The 13,799-nt window shown below is 33.5% G+C and overlaps 1 long non-coding RNA gene across 1 annotated transcript; it reads right to left on the bottom strand.

Annotated features, from left to right (window-relative positions):
- Positions 1 to 10,438: 10,438 nt before the first annotated feature.
- LOC120579706 (uncharacterized) lies at positions 10,439 to 11,127 on the bottom strand. The gene is made up of 2 exons (XR_005645459.1): positions 11,032 to 11,127; positions 10,439 to 10,861 (listed from the first exon to the last, which is right to left on the bottom strand). It is a non-coding gene; the product is annotated as an uncharacterized lncRNA (long non-coding RNA).
- Between the last annotated feature and the right edge of the window lie 2,672 nt (positions 11,128 to 13,799).

Below are 13,799 nucleotides of genomic sequence, written 5' to 3'. Positions count from 1 at the left end.
ACAAGCCCACGAAATCAAACTTAGCAACAAAGTTCCCATTAAAAAATGGATTTTCATTTAAAATGTCTTTTCTGTAAAAATTTCTTCCTGCAGTTTAGGAATAATATATAATGAGTGTCATCGTAAATTTAGCTCTACATAAAACACCAATTTAAATTTTAGTGGCAACCAAAGTCCGATGAAAATTTAAACAGCGGGTATATCATGTCTATTTTTTCGTAATTCAATAAAAAAAATCGTTTTGAAACTCCAACATTTTATATAACCATTCATCATCGATGGAGTACTATAAACAACTTTTCATTGATTAAATCACGCAGAATTTAGTAAATTCTGAAATCAACAAATAACAAGTTCGAAAGCAATGTAATAGTCATCGGTAAATTAACCAAAGGATTTTATAAACCACAATCTTGATCTTAAAATATAAACAAAAAGTGGTCAACAAAAGTTAATATATTTGGTTAAAAATTTGTATCAAATCTATCACCTTACATTGTCGAATTTTTGCTTATTCTGTGTTTACATTAGTATTTTATCGTTTTACGGCCGGCTCTATCATGATTTGTTACACGGATTATTTTTATGTTTCCTTCCATATAAAAACGAAATTTAAACATTGCAAGAATTAAAACAGAAATCAAATTATAACGTGCAAAATTAAAAGAACGAGTAATGTACGAGTCAAAATCACCACACCCATGTACATGCATCATTTATTAAAATCCAGACGGATATCAAAGAAATACAATTGATCAATTGGAAACAAAGGTTGTTTTATTTAAAGTATTAAAAGCATGATAACATACATGGTTGGTTTTTAGTTTTTGAGACATATTATCATTCTTAAGTGGCAATTTCCAAAGCCATCCTCAATTAGTCATTTTCAATTGCGCGACTTGCATATTCCTCCATCATAATGAGACCACTCAGAGACACAAATACACTCTTCGCTGTCGCCGCATGCATTCGACTCATATTGTGAACAAACCCTACCGGCGAATGGACACTGCCCTTCTTCAACGTTCTTCGTCTGGACGATTACTGCAAATGGCAAAGAAAGTTAAAGTTGGAACCAATACACATCTATGCATATAACGTATATATTTAGGAAAGTTTGGTATTAAATTGAGCATGTAGTATACTAATTTTTTCATAACATATAAATACATCGGTGAGAAAGATGAGCGCAATGTTAAAAAAAAATATACATACAGCAGAATTGCGTGAGCATGAAAACAGCCAAAGTAGCAAGCTTAACATAAGTCATTGTTTGATCAAAAGAAAGAATAAGCTAAAATTATTTGATATGAACTTAGCTTAGTGTTGTAACAATTTATAGAGAGGTCTATCTATATACTAGCAGACACTATAGCTCCCTACGTTAATTGTTAGGAAAAGTGAAATGGCTATATTTAACAATTTATAGAGAGGTCCATATATCAACTGACACTATAGCTCCCTCATGAAATTAAAATTGTTTCATTCCCTTTCATCAAAAAATAAATAAATATTCACTCCCGTACAATAGTTGACAATGTTTATATAATTTCTTTTCGGCGTGTTTTCGTCTTATAACTGAAAAGGCAAGGCTCGTGTTAACTGAAAAAGCAAGGCTTGTGAATAATGACATTATTTTTACCTTTTAACTAAAAAACAACCTTGTCAAAAAAATAATATAAAAACAACCATGTCAAAAAAAAAATATAAAAACAACATTCAATCGAATACATCTAACGACACAAATTCAAAATCGTTACAACAGAGCTCAATCTTTGGTCAGATTTTACTTGTCTTTTGGTCGAACTCAAACTATCAATGTCTCTTTTTCATGTGAATTGGAGGGTTGCACAAAAAAAAAAATCAATAAAACCAAAAAAGATGAATTTACGAACTTATTCACAACATCCAGGTTAATAAAATATTGCAGCGTATATGAAAGATAATAACTAGCAAAAATGCTTTTGATGAATTATATGCTTATTATTATTGAATGTGAAATATCACCCCTTCTGCTTGGAAATGTTGCTCTTCGTATGAGTAACTTGCAGCCGATCGAGAATAAGTAGCTGTTGATTGCTGTCGTGAGTGGTTATCCCTCACTGTGTCTTTAGGTGCTCTGATACGTAACGAGATGAGAACTATGTTGCATGCTTTTCTATTCCTTACGTATTACTTTAATGATATTCATGAATAAGTTGTTGATTTAACTTTATGAGATGTTTATGATGAAGCCTTCGTGCCAAAGACTATTTTAGATGTTGAAATAAATTCCGCTACGAAATATTAATTATTATGTTGTAGACTTTTGAAGAAAAATTAGTTAATTATTCCATTTATGATTTTTAAGAAGTGTCGCATTCCGTTTAAGGTGTTTTACTCTGATTTTTATGAGAAATTTTCAAGTTGGCAAAACGAGGTGTTACAATTGGTATCATAGCAGGTCGGTCTGTCCGGCTAGGTAGTTGAGTCATTTGTGTCGTGTGACAGTTGAATATTGTCGTTGTGTTTTTCTAATTAACAGTTATGCTTTATTATGTGATCATGTTTGACTGACTAGCTTTATTGTGATTTATGTGTATTGTTGAAGTTTCTATTTTGTTATACATAGTTTAAGATATTTAAGCAATAATTAAATTCATTTTTCTCTTGTGCTTTGAATTTCGAGTACGAAATTCTTTTAAGGGGGGTAGAGTTGTAATTCCCTCTTTAATTATTTAATTATTTTATAGAGTTTAGAGTCCACTTTGATGATTTATGTGATGTGTTGATATTTTATTTAAAGACTTATTTTATTATTTACTAGAATAAGATTTGAAAATAAAATAAATATTGAGATGTGGGAGAGATATAAGGAGGAAACTAGGTTTAAATAGAGGAAATAAGATAAAGTGGATTGAGGAGAGATATAAGGAGGAAACTAGGTTTAAATAGAGGAAATAAGATAAAGTGGATTGAGGAGAGATATAAGGAGGAAACTAGGTTTAGAAAAGTTTTTACGTGAAACTGCTTTTTGGAGAAAAAGGGAGAAAACAAGAGAAGAGGAGAACCAAGAGGGAGAGAGACCGCTGACCATCAATACTACGGTAAGGGTGGGACTAACCTTCAATAATTCTAAGTATGTGATTCTGAAGATGAATTTAACATGGTTGTAGGTTGAGGTTTTAGAATTTGAGAGTTTAGAATTAAAAGATGAAATTGAAATTTGAGAATTAAGGAAAACCAGTTTAGGTTTCGAATTGAATTTCTAGTCTTAAAAAGAGTGGATAATACAGTAGGTTGATGAATAATTAGTGTTATAATGATAGGGTGATCATAGGGTAATGATTAGGGTCATGTTTGGAGAGTATTGGATCGAAAAAGGAGTCGAAAAGATTTCCCCAAAGGCGAAATCGCAGCTGAACTGGGATTTTGCTGTCAGTGTGCAAAACACGTTTTTATTGTCTCAGTTTGACAAGTTTAAGTTTCGAACTGGGTTTAGGTTCTTTCACGAAAGTTGTAGATATGGATGTTATCTGTCACTCGTGTTTGGAGGCACTCGATTTAAGCACATAGAACACAAGATATGATCAAATTACTACACAGGGGTCAGCAGGGATCAGCACAGTCGTCCTCTTTTCCCGAGCATAGGAAAATCAACTTTTCTGGAATTGTCTGTTCTGAATTAGGTTTGGGAGTCTTCATGAAAGTTGTAGATATGGTTGTTAGCTTTGAGTTGCTTTTGGTTGGACCCTATTTAGATTTTTATAACTTTAGTTAGGATTAATATACCGCACGTGGGTCATGCTGCGTTTTCCATGAAATTTCAGCATAACCCTCTCAGTGGACTCTAAAATTCTATGACATCATTAGTGAGTTTAAGCAAGCCATTAGCGTGTAAATTAAAAGTAAGAGTCCTTAAAATATATACCTAGATGAGGAAGTGTGTTTAGGCATAAATAGAAGTGATTAGCTCAAGGTAATAACAAGCTTAAATATGAACCAAAGATAATATGGATGATGCTACGAGGAATATTAGTAGAGTGGTAAGCACTTAAATTAGAATAGAGAATGGGGTATACTATCAGAATGAAAGGTGTAGTAATGGAGAGAACGAAAGACGAGAGTAGATTCCAAAATGTAGTAATGAATAACAAAGGAATGTGATGTGTACATATGCTCGTGTAAGATGTTGTTTAATGATGAGAGATTAATGTTGTATGATGAAGATCTACGTTGAGATGATAATTATTAAATGATGATGATGAATGATGTTTGTGAATGACGAGTAATATCGATGACGTATCCTGTTTAGGTTTCTTGCGATCTTCTGTCGCACGTGATGTTATGAGTCGACCCCTGGGGTAGGAATGAAGTTGTTAATGATTATAATGAGGTTCAGAGAAGATGAATAAGATGATTAATATTGATGATTTACTTTGATGATTAAATGTGAAAATATTTATATATTGTGAAAGACGTTGATATGAAATTGTAATTGTTATATATGATGTTATTATTGATGGTGACTTTCTGCATACGTTTAAATGGTGCTGTCTCGTTGTTGTGATGAATTAATATCATTAAGATGTCAACTTGTTAAGTTGTAAGATGTTGATCCATATTATTTGAGTCATATGAGATGTCTAAGTTGTTAAGTCGTAAGATGTTGAGTCCATTTCATACTCATTTAAGTTAAGGGCTTGATGCCCTGTAATGTATATTTATACATATTATGTTGAGGGCTTGATGCCCTGTAAGTTGAGGGCTTGATGCCCTGTGAGCCTATTTACGCTTATACGTTGAGGGCTTGATACCCTGGTTGGTACCACATGCATGATTAAGAAGTTGAAGTTGCATATGTTGAGTTCAAGTTGTAGAAGTCGCATTGTCGTTGTCGTTAAGTTGTCAATTGTCAATGAGTTGTTAATAAAGAACTAAGTGAAGTATTAATATTTATTAATCGTGTTGTTTATGTTATTATGAGATGATGATTATGTCGCGTTGTTTATGTTATTATGAGATAATGATTATGTTGTGTTGTTTATATTATTATGGGATGATGATTATGTTGTGTTGTGTTGTTTATGTTATTAATTGATGAAGTTTAAGTTGTTAAATGCTTATGATGAATTATATGCTTATTATTATTGAATGTGAAATCTCATCTCCTCTGCTTGGAAATGTTGCTCTTTGTATAAGTAACTTGCAGGTGATCGAGAATAAGTAGCTGTTGATCGCTGACGTGAGTGGTTATCCCTCACTGTGTCTTTAGGTGCTCTGATACGTAACGGGATGAGAAATTTGTTGCATGCTTTTCTATTCCTTACGTATTACATTAAGGATATTCATGAATAAGTTGTTGATTTAACTTTATGAGATGTTTATGATGATGCCTTCGTGCCAAAGACAATTTTAGATGTTGAAATAAATTCCGCTGCGAAGTATTAATTATTATGTTGTAGACTTTTGAAGGAAAATTAGTTAATTATTCCATTTCTGAATTTTAAGAAGTGTAGCATCCCGTTTAAGGTGTTTTACTCTGATTTTTATGAAAAATTTTCAAGTTGGGAAAACGGGGTGTTACAGCATTGGTTGTGCCAGTTTGTGCAGGATTACTTGTGCTAGTTTGTGCATCCTACATTGTTTAACATGTAAGTATTGGTAATTCTCGCCAGGTGGAAAACTTCTATCATCACCTGTTTTTCCCCCTCATGTCCTTTGATTATGTCCAAGCTCTTTACACCTTCTACACCTCACAGTTTCCTGATTTCTCTTGCCCTTCTAAAGCACTTAATTTTTCCCTATAGACCTTGAAAGGGCTCAATATCACATTCCACCTAATCTTACAGTGATCTTTCAGAGCCTTAAGGGTCATAGTAGGTGTATACTTAAGTATTGGAACCAGTTTTTTCCCAACAACTTCCCATTTAACACTCTTTTACCAGTTGGAAAGTAATTGTGAATAGGCTTCAAGCTAGCAAGAACATAATGAGTTTGAGGAGGAACCTACTAAATCTAATATGCTATGGACAACTTGGATAGCACTTGACCACAATTCTTTTCTTCTCATTCTTCTCGAGGTACACATTCTTCTTGTTCTGCAAACCATACTCTTTCACCTCAGTTTTAACTAAAAGACCAGTGGCAAAGATCTGACCCTCCTCAAATACTACAGGTTCATTGTTAATACCCAACTTAAACCTATTCAGTTTCCTCCTTCTTCATCTCTCTTCTTCCTCAGATACATCAAGACTTTCTAGTATATCTCAGACTTCATCCTCATCTTCAAAGTCTTCCAAACCAGTCACTTCAGGGTTCCTAGATTGTTCAACACCAACTAAAGATCGATTATGGTTAACTGAATGACCACCAAGGGTTGGGTTCACAGTCTGGTTAGGCAAAACAATGGTCCAATCCCTGTCTTCATCAAAATCACTATCATCAACAAATACCTCATCTACACTTCCATCCTCATTTTCTAATTCATACTCAGGAACGTCTCCCTCCTCACAACCATTGTAATCAGGATCAGACTCATCTTAGTCTTCATCAATTTTAGCTGGTTTCTTCCCTTTGTCAAGTATAACAACCTTTTCAACCTCACTATCATACCTGCTGTCAGTAACATCCACATATTTGGCTTCAACATAAAACTCAGCTCCTACTACATTCTTATATTCATTTACGAACCTAACAACATCCCTATCAGTTTTCAACAACCTTAGACCATCAACTATATCAAAACCTGGACATATATACGACAGCTTGTAGTCCTCTACCACCCCAATCTCTCTGATCAGTTTATCTAAATCTATTAAGTTCACCTCATCAGTGTTCCACTCACCACCAAATTCATGTATTTCACCCTTCTTATAAGCTACCACAGGGTCACAAATGAAGTAACCCTTGTAGTGAAACCTTATCTTGGAATAGTGGTTCTTAACAACCCTAAAAAAGAATGAATAAATGATACATAATGTGTATTTTTATATTGTAGTGAAACCTTGTAGTAACCCTTGTCTAAATCTATTAAGTAACCCTTGTATTTTTATATTGTATTGTAATACTGTATGTAACTGTATACATAATGTGTATCTATACAGTATACATACGGTATACTCATACTCTATACATACTAGCTATTCATAAAGTACACAAATACATACATTTGGTCATACGATTTTACACATACAAAGGAGCTCTCACGTGCCAAAGCCTTTTATATTTTCTTTTTTCTTCTTTTTTTAATTCAACTAATTTCTGGCGTGGCGTAAAATTAAATAAAAAACCAATATATACCGACACGGCCTGACAGCATGTGCCAAATCATCGTTGATTAGGTCAAAATTAATCAAAGGATGAAATTTGAAATGAGGCTAAATCATAGGGGGCCAAAATTACAAATTTAGTTAAAAATTTGTATCAAATCCATCATCTTATATTGTCGTATTTTTGCTTATATGTTTAGACAAAGGGAATATGGGTTGACATTAACTGTTCGTTCTCCTTTTTCTCTTAAAATTTTATATCAATAGTAATTACCCTTTTACGGTCGGCCTCTATTTGTTACACGGATTGTTTTTATATTTCGTTCCATATAAATATGAAATTTAAACATTGCAAGAATTAAAACACCAATCAAATTATAGTGTTAAATTAAAAGAACGAGTAATGTACGAGTCAAAATCACCACACCCATGCACATGCATCATTTATTAAAATCCAGACGGATATCGAAGAAATACAATTGATCAATTAGAAACAAGGTTGTTTTATTTAAGGTCCAATGGATCCAAATGTCCTTTAAGTTTTTCGTTTTTTTCAAGTTGGACTATTAAGTTTCAAAAGTTTCAAATAAGTCCTTTTAGTTTCTGAAACGTTTCAAAGTCATATAGTCAGCGTTTCAATTGCTGTTTTTTTTTTTAGTGAACCATCAAATTCGTCCCTGAATTTTCACACGTCGGCCAACTTCGTCCCTCAATTATGAGAAATATCAACTTAGTCCCTGAATTTGTCAGACGTCCATCAAAAAGGTCCCTCCGTCCAAGTCCTCTGTTAGCCTTGCTGATCTGTCGCCTTGCATGCTGTGTTGTCTTGTACACGTGGCAAGAAGGAAGCCACGTGTTCACGGACTAATTTGATTGAATTGGAAAATGTTGAGTTTTCACTTTTCAGTTTATTTTTTTCTCCATTTCCCATTTTGCCCCTGTATTACCCATACCTCCTTCTTCACATTTCAGAACATCAAAAACGTCCTTGACCCTTCTTCTTCTCGCTAAAACTTCCTCCATTTTCACCCCTCCAAAATCATCATCATCTCCGTCGATTCTGACATTTTTGAAGTTTGTGTGTTCGGTTGTGATTAAAGGTAAACGCCTTTCCTGTTGTTTATCAAGTTTCTGTGTTCGTATTCACCCTGTTTTTGTCCGTTTTTTTTGGTGTTTTCGTTTTAAGTTTTGATCATGTTGTTTATTTTGTTTTTGTGATCGTTGATGCTTGCGTTGTTCTTTGTTTGTGTTTGTTGTGTTTTTGAGACAGTTGTTTTGATTATTCGTTTTAGGGTTTTGGAAGTGAGGCTCAAGAAAGTCAGCCACAAGAATAATGTTGTGTCTGGGAATGCATAAACTACAGGAAATGTTGTTGCAAATGCTGGACAGGTATGACTCTTAATTTTTAAGGATCGTTTTGGCAATTAATAATATTAATTGAAGTACTCGTATGATTGATTATGTTATGATTTAGGGACTAATTTGATTGAATTTACAATTTCAGGTTTCTGCACCAAGGAGGTATGGCCTTAGAGGACCAGTTCTTTCAGTTGATAGGCCTAAGCAAACACCAATGAGGGGTCCTGCACCAGCTCATCTAACTCCTGCTGGCATAATTAGGGTTCCATATCCAATCTATGGTCCATCCGGTTCGACCCAACCTACTAAATTCATGGAGTTTATACCAACTACTGGATTCCCAAAGAAGTGACGCTTCCTGGAGTTTAATAGATGTTTTTGATTTGTAATATTTAGGCTTATTTGAATTATGCCCCATAGTTGGGTTTCTTTTTGCTTAAATTGTCGTTTAAGACTTATGACTTGTTAATGCCTCATAGTTGGGTTGCTTTTGCATATGTAATTTCTCAGACTTATGACTTATAACCTATGACTTATGTCTATGTAATATTTCAGTTTCAATTTGTGTGTTCTGCCTTTTTTAGTTTATTTTGCACACATATGTTTCAAGGATCAATTTGATATCTGATTAAACAATTCAGGGACTTATTTGATGGTTTTTTATATAACGTAGGGATCTATTTGATAGATAGATAAATAATTCAGGGACTAATTTGATGGCAATATTATTATAGAAAGATTACATTTCTCAATCATCTTCAACCTCTTTTGATTAGTTAAACCAACCTTTGGCATAGGGCAAGCATAGAATGACCTTCCTGGGTTTTTTGAAGTATTGGATTTTCTAACAACACAAATTGTAGGACACCAACATTCAAGCACTCTCACAACACCATTAAACTTGGAGCTTGATGATGAAGTTTGACTTTCATAACCGTTTTTTCCCATATTCCCACCCCACATCATTTCAGATTCAATTCAATAGTTTTGCTTCAAGAAATTTTGAGGATTTTGCCTTTTAGATTCACTACGAAAAAAATTAGGGTTTGAAGTTTTTTGAATTGGGGCAGAACTGAACCACTTATTATTGGAGGAAATGTTCATGATTATAGAGTGTAGATTGCAGATTGTGTAATTAGGGTTCCAATTTTATACAATTGGGGAAGAAAGAGTTGTTGGGGAAGAAAAGAGCCATTTGGGAAGAAAGCCAAAACATTTTCTGCAAATCAATCAATTTAGTCCTTCGAAATGTTTGTTATTATCAGCCAAATTAGTCCCTGCCTACGTGGCGTCTGACATGTGAGAAGTTAACGGTCACGTTAGCCCCGTTAACGCTCCGTTTGAACAGAAGGACCAACTTGATTGACATTTAACAAATTCAGGGATTAAATTGATATTTCGCATAATTGAGGGACGAAGTTGGCTGACCCGTGAAAATTCAGGGACGAAGTTGATGATCTACTCGTTTTTTTTTAGTTGATAGAAATTTTGAACTCAATTTCGTTTTAAATTGATAGGAACACTTAATTTTTTATGAAAATTATCTTTCATTCATCACTATTATTTTGTTTTGCATTTGGGTTTATATGTTTTTCGAATGAGAAATGATATTTTGACAACCATTTTGTGACAACCTATGTGACAACTTTATCTCTCATACTCACATTATTTTTTACTTTCTCTCTCTATTATTTTGGTTTCCGTGTCACTATCTATTTTCCTTTGTAAATTAGTAGTTGTCACAAAAGTTGTCACTCAATTTATTGTTCAAATTACACACCTCTTTTCGAATTATGTATGTGATTGCTATGAAGATGTCAAATTAAACATTAGTTGTAACGCAAGTATAATATTAGGCACAGAGAGTAGAGCACACAGTAACTATAACAGTGCTTTTAAAGTTTTTCCTTATGAAATTTGTTGTGTTTCATCACATAATGAAACTTTCATCACATAATGACTCAAACTGGTACCAGTCCCTTTTGCTGCAAATTAGTATAAAGATGAGAGTAAAACTGTGCCATAAAGATGCATGATTCTTAAGTGGCAATTTCCAAAGCCATCTTCAAGTAGTCTTTTTCATTAGAGTTAGAGGCCATCACCCGTATAGTCAATGCAGGTACTTCCAACTAAATGCAAATGGACACAACGACACGTTACGATGTCGCCGCATGGATTCGGCAATGCCCGTGAACAACGCATACCGACTCTTGCACATTGCCCTGCTTCAACGTTCTTAATCTGGACAATTACTGCAAATGGCAAAGGAAGTTAAAGTTGGAACCAATACACATCTATGCATATAACGTATATATTTAGGAAAGTTTGGTATTAAATTGAGCATGTAGTATACTAATTTTTTCATAACATATAAATATATCGGTGAGAAAGATGAGCGCAATGTTAAAAAAAATATACATACAGCAGAATTGCGTGAGCATGAAAACAGCCAAAGTAGCAAGCTTAACATAAGTCATTGTTTGATCAAAAGAAAGAATAAGCTAAAATTATTTGATATGAACTTAGCTTAGTGTTGTAACAATTTATAGAGAGGTCTATCTATATACTAGCAGACACTATAGCTCCCTACGTTAATTGTTAGGAAAAGTGAAATGGCTATATTTAACAATTTATAGAGAGGTCCATATATCAACTGACACTATAGCTCCCTCATGAAATTAAAATTGTTTCATTCCCTTTCATCAAAAAATAAATAAATATTCACTCCCGTACAATAGTTGACAATGTTTATATAATTTCTTTTCGGCGTGTTTTCGTCTTATAACTGAAAAGGCAAGGCTCGTGTTAACTGAAAAAGCAAGGCTTGTGAATAATGACATTATTTTTACCTTTTAACTAAAAAACAACCTTGTCAAAAAAATAATATAAAAACAACCATGTCAAAAAAATATATAAAAACAACATTCAATCGAATACATCTAACGACACAAATTCAAAATCGTTAAAACAGAGCTCAATCTTTGGTCAGATTTTACTTGTCTTTTGGTCGAACTCAAACTATCAATGTCTCTTTTTCATGTGAATTGGAGGGTTGCACAAAAAAAAAAATCAATAAAACCAAAAAGATGAATTTACGAACTTATTCACAACATCCAGGTTAATAAAATATTGCAGCGTATATGAAAGATAATAACTAGCAAAAATGCTTTTGATGAATTATATGCTTATTATTATTGAATGTGAAATATCACCCCTTCTGCTTGGAAATGTTGCTCTTCGTATGAGTAACTTGCAGCCGATCGAGAATAAGTAGCTGTTGATTGCTGTCGTGAGTGGTTATCCCTCACTGTGTCTTTAGGTGCTCTGATACGTAACGAGATGAGAACTTTGTTGCATGCTTTTCTATTCCTTACGTATTACTTTAATGATATTCATGAATAAGTTGTTGATTTAACTTTATGAGATGTTTATGATGAAGCCTTCGTGCCAAAGACTATTTTAGATGTTGAAATAAATTCCGCTACGAAATATTAATTATTATGTTGTAGACTTTTGAAGAAAAATTAGTTAATTATTCCATTTATGATTTTTAAGAAGTGTCGCATTCCGTTAAAGGTGTTTTACTCTGATTTTTATGAGAAATTTTCAAGTTGGCAAAACGAGGTGTTACAATTGGTATCAGAGCAGGTCGGTCCGTCCGGCTAGGTAGTTGAGTCATTTGTGTCGTGTGACAGTTGAATATTGTCGTTGTGTTTTTCTAATTAACAGTTATGCTTTATTATGTGATCATGTTTGACTGACTAGCTTTATTGTGATTTATGTGTATTGTTGAAGTTTCTATTTTGTTATACATAGTTTAAGATATTTAAGCAATAATTAAATTCATTTTTCTCTTGTGCTTTGAATTTCGAGTACGAAAATCTTTTAAGGGGGGTAGAGCTGTAATTCCATCTTTAATTATTTAATTATTTTATAGAGTTTAGAGTCCACTTTGATGATTTATGTGATGTGTTGATATTTTATTTAAAGACTTATTTTATTATTTACTAGAATAAGATTTGAAAATAAAATAAATATTGAGATGTGGGAGAGATATAAGGAGGAAACTAGGTTTAAATAGAGGAAATAAGATAAAGTGGATTGAGGAGAGATATAAGGAGGAAACTAGGTTTAGAAAAGTTTTTACGTGAAACTGCTTTTTGGAGAAAAAGGGAGAAAACAAGAGAAGAGGAGAACCAAGAGGGAGAGAGACCGCTGACCATCAATACTGCGGTAAGGGTGGGAGTAACCTTCAATAATTCTAAGTATGTGATTCTGAAGATGAATTTAACATGGTTGTAGGTTGAGGTTTTAGAATTTGAGAGTTTAGAATTAAAAGATGAAATTGAAATTTGAGAATTAAGGAAAACCAGTTTAGGTTTCGAATTGAATTTCTAGTCTTAAAAAGAGTGGATAATACAGTAGGTTGATGAATAATTAGTGTTATAATGATAGGGTGATCATAGGGTAATGATTAGGGTCATGTTTGGAGAGTATTGGATCGAAAAAGGAGTCGAAAAGATTTCCCCAAAGGCGAAATCGCAGCTGAACTGGGATTTTGTTGTCAGTGTGCAAAACACGTTTTTATTGTCTCAGTTTGACAAGTTTAAGTTTCGAACTGGGTTTAGGTTCTTTCACGAAAGTTGTAGATATGGATGTTATCTGTCACTCGTGTTTGGAGGCACTCGATTTAAGCACATAGAACACAAGATATGATCAAATTACTACACAGGGGTCAGCAGGGATCAGCACAGTCGTCCTCTTTTCCCGAGCATAGGAAAATCAACTTTTCTGGAATTGTCTGTTCTGAATTAGGTTTGGGAGTCTTCATGAAAGTTGTAGATATGGTTGTTAGCTTTGAGTTGCTTTTGGTTGGACCCTATTTAGATTTTTATAACTTTAGTTAGGATTAATATACCGCACGTGGGTCATGCTGCGTTTTCCATGAAATTTCAGCATAACCCTCTCAGTGGACTCTAAAATTCTATGACATCATTAGTGAGTTTAAGCAAGCCATTAGCGTGTAAATTAAAAGTAAGAGTCCTTAAAATATATACCTAGATGAGGAAGTGTGTTTAGGCATAAATAGAAGTGATTAGCTCAAGGTAATAACAAGCTTAAATATGAACCAAAGATAATATGGATGATGCTACGAGGAATATTAGTAGAGAGGTAAGCACTTAAATTAGA

Source organism: Medicago truncatula, chromosome 3 (genome assembly GCF_003473485.1).
Source record: "Medicago truncatula cultivar Jemalong A17 chromosome 3, MtrunA17r5.0-ANR, whole genome shotgun sequence".
NCBI classification, from domain to species: Eukaryota; Viridiplantae; Streptophyta; class Magnoliopsida; order Fabales; family Fabaceae; genus Medicago; species Medicago truncatula.
The sequence above is the reverse complement of the archived record's forward strand: the minus strand, read 5'-3'. Positions and strand labels throughout refer to the sequence as shown.